Here is a 4,505-nt window from a genome sequence, read left to right as displayed (position 1 = left end):
AAGATAATCACAGGTAGATTTCCCCAATCACAAAATACATAATACATGTATAATATGCATAACTCCCGCGTTTATCCCCAGAAATGCTCCATGTAAAGTTATGGAATTTGCCAGAAAGCAAACTCTCACACATGCGCTTTCGTGAAATGCTATAGCTAACATTTCCAGATATTGCAAAAATTCTGATCTATCACCATCAGAGGAAAAAGAAATCAGCACACGGCTCATCACATCGCCTGTCAGCAGAAAAATCACCTGCGGACGCATGCTCTAACAACAGCACAAAAATTGTCTAGTCAGACACATAAGTTTGGAAACTCATGATTCTCAAGAAAAAAAGGTCTAACTGACACATTTCACAGAATTAACTCCAGGATATGACTAATGTGTTCAAAAATTTGTCTCGAAGACTTATTCTCTCAACATGACTTTTCCCCAAATTTATATTTCTCCAAGAATAACACACTTGTGAACATGAAAAATGCACACACATCTCCATATGACTCGTAATGCAGTAATGCCATTCGCCTCTAAATAGACACGAAATCAAAAAAGAGAACCACAGAAATCTTCTCTTTGCTCAAAAAAAACTCCATAACCACAAAAAGAGGGTCACCCGCCCAAGATTAATTCCAACTCCATTATGAGACATCATATCAATAATAACACCACTCCGGTTATAAAAATATTTCCCCCATTTGGTTAATAACCAACCCCCTATATTATTCTCTTATTTCTCTAAAGCCACACGTCAGTAAAAAAAAAAGACACCACTCCAGGAATAGAGAATAATCACCACTATTTCGGCAAATACAAAATATTTACCTCTATTTCCCCAATAACTCCATGTGGAACAAAACAAGGCTCCAAAAAATATATCTCCAAAAAATGTGCACTCAAGGCAACTAACTCACATACTCACAAATATTGTCCCATAATCTCCAAATATGTGTCTCCATTTGCAACAAAGATGGCTGCAAAATAATTGAACTAAACATAGCTCATACCACTATTGGCAAATATCAAAAATGGCCAAAAAAATATATCTCCCATATATTATATCTCAAATATAACTCCAAAATAATATATACCTCCAATTATCTCTCCAAAATAATATATCTCAATTATATCTCAATTCTAACTCCAATTCTCCAGAGAATAACTCAATGTTATAGTAAAAACTATAAAAACTCACTCCATTTAGCATAACTGCTAAAAAAGGGCAAAAACTCGGCAAATAAAACTGTCTAGAAAATTCTAGAAAAAATCACCAATGTGCCACAAGTCATTATAACAGAACTCCAAAATCACAGTGTCTTAGCAAAGACTTCCCCATATGCACTACGACATAAGCCATTAGAAAACTTAACCAAGTTTCCTATCTCTCACAAAGTTGTCACAAATACAACTAAGGTATTGTGCAAGAAAACTCACAATTTCTGGAACACAAATATCCAGAGAAAAAATGTAGTGCCATTACGTATGCATTCAAAACGTGCAAAAAATTCTCCCATATTACTCTATAGCATCAAATAGCTAAAACACGAACACGTTCCCGAACAATGACTCTAAGTCACGAACTGAGATAATATTCACACTAACTGGAGAGAAAAAACAAATTCAAATTCACCCATGGTAAAAAACTTGTGTCAGCTATGGCTAACTTCCAAAAAAGGAGAAAAGAAAAATCAACGGCACCATTAACTATCTCCCGTAACTCACTAGATGTCAAGCAATTATCTGCTGAACTCATAAAAAAAAGAAAAAAAAACTAAAACAATGTGTTGTTAGTTCTTCCCATAATCACAAAAGATTTCACCTCCCTTGACAGCATTAAAACACCCACGTATTAGTATATAAAAAAATCAGTATCAGAAATATCATTATCACAAAATCACCAAAAAAAAAAAAAATTGCTATCATCAAAATCATCAGTATCAGTACAAAAAACATATATATAATATATATATATGTATATATATATGTGTGTGTGTGTGTTCATCTATATTTTCTTTATCTCCTCCTTGTTTGCTGCGTGTATCCTGTGATCGTCCCATATGAATTTTTGCCCCATTATGAGTGGCTGTAATAAAAAAAAAAATCTCGACCGAACTTTGTATTAAAAAACTTCCCTCTCCAGATACACAATCAATAACCCCGGGTCAAGTTTATCGTCTATACTTGGAACGTGTCCTGCTGCTTCTTTATTAAATCAGATGAGGCCCTTACACGCGAGCTATGGCACCGGCTGGCGGCAGACGCGCGGAATTTTGATGGCGAAACGTATTCCTCTACAGGCGTTTTATTTAAAAAAATAAATAAATAAATGAAAAAAAAAATCCTTTCAGCTCGCCCACCATAGGCACCTAAGTAAATGCGCTCACGTCCTCTTCGGAAAGGAAAATGCTATTCCTATAGCTCTAACGAAAAAAGTGGAATGTTTTCGAAGAGGAAAGTGACACTAAAATTGGTTACAGTAATTGCATCCTACAAAATCCCTTTGGGCTTCTTTTTGCCATAGAAGCGATTTGTTTGCCAAGTAGTTTGTCGAATGTGGTTGGTCGCAACCTGGATGAATATGGATGGCACAATGACTGCTCATTCTATAGATAATACACACATTTTATATATATATATATATATATATATATATATATATATATATATATATACATATATATATATATACATACTATATATATATATATATATATATATATATATATTATATATATATATATATATATATATATGACAGCCGCCGACGCATCTTCACTTGACCGCATCTGGGGGAGCAAATGAGCGCTGCCCCCGGTCGTGGCTAAGACTTTCATGCGGCAGGACATTGCGAGTTTCATACAGCATCATTCGCTGCGCAGAAAACTCGCTTGCGCCGACGAAACTTCGGCGCATTTTTTTACTTGTCTTTTTTACTAAGTCTATTCTAGTACCCCTGGGGCCAAAGCGTATGTAAACTGGCAGTATGTTCAGTTGAAGGGGTTGTTTTGTGTCGTGATTGAAGTGAACAGCTTCAGGGCCCTTGTTTAATCATGGACGGAACAAAGCTTTTGTCATTTGAATTAGTTGGCCTTGATAGTGGAAAGCGCCTGTCTTTTTAACCTTTTTCTTCTTAGACATGTTTCGTCCAACTCTAATTTCTAACAGTTTGCTGTAATGATATTAAAGCAGTATTTGTAATTTGTTAATCTTCTGAAAGATACGATTAACATATTTGGCTTCAGAAGCCGTTCACGCTAAGAAGTAATGTTGACTTTAATTCATTATTTCCCATATTTATATACTTATACCTGAAGGCGCTCTTATTCCCGGCCATTCCATTGAGGAGTGAGAGATGTGTATTTCTGGTGATGGAAGTTCAGTCTCGACGTGGTTCGGAAGTCACGTAAAGCCGTTGGTCCCGTTGCTGAATAACCACTGGTTCCATGCAACGTAAAAACACCATACAAACAAATAAACAAACAATGAAGGCACTCTTAGATTGTTCTGTATCGTAACAAAATGAAAAAAAAAAAACAGATTATATTGACTTGGAACTTATTTAGTGTATTTTCATAATTCTGATGATGGGACAAATGATAAGTAAAGAACTAAAGAAATGATCCGTTTCAGATAATTTAATCATAACATTTTTTTAAAGGAACTGTAAACCTGTTGACAGTTCGTGAGCTGAAAGCTGTTCACTCCCTGTCATTGGCTTTTTCTTAGGTAAAAGATACAGATGGTGTTTGTAACTGCAAAACGTGACTAATTTCGGAAGTGGCATTTACCCTGATAATAATCTGGTGTCACATTACATATAAGTATGTGCTAGAGAATTGAATCAGGAAGAAAGTAAGTATATCTTAGTTTAACCAGACCACAGCTCTCCAAAGGCTGGCCCGAAGGATTGGATATTTTTACTTGGCTAGGAACCAACTGGTTACCTAGCAACGGGACCTGCTGCTTATTCTGGGATCCGAACCAAATTATATCGAAAAAATGACTCTAATCACCAGAAATAAATTCCTCTGATTCCACGTTGGCAATTAGCTAGTTTTGTTGATCTCATTTAATCTGCTTACGTACGGAAAAATAATTCATAAACAATTTTTGAAACCGTTTAAAAGCTACACATCATGTGTTTTTTCCTGCTGAAAAGGAAACCATTTGGAGAAATAATAGTACCTTTTCTTATGCATAGTGTTTTGGTAGTCACTGAAATTGTGACCAACGCCCCACCTTTCCTTATGGTTTTTTGGTAGTAACTGAAATTATGAGCAACGCCCCACGACGTTATTTCCTTTCAACTTTTCCAGTTTTTTTTTTTTATTTATTTTTTTTTTATTTTCCTTTTTTGCTGAATTTAGTGAGCAAGTTCTACTTAGTGAGTACTGAGAAGGCGAAAATAGTGGAAAACGAAGTTTTTGAGAAAGAAGATCGGAGCCCGATCGGTTGAGAATCGTGAAAGACGTCTTAAGATGGATGTCAGTTACGCGCTACTGCTC

Source organism: Macrobrachium nipponense, chromosome 43 (genome assembly GCF_015104395.2).
Source record: "Macrobrachium nipponense isolate FS-2020 chromosome 43, ASM1510439v2, whole genome shotgun sequence".
NCBI classification, from domain to species: domain Eukaryota; kingdom Metazoa; phylum Arthropoda; class Malacostraca; order Decapoda; family Palaemonidae; genus Macrobrachium; species Macrobrachium nipponense.
Note: the sequence above shows the minus strand (reverse complement) of the source record.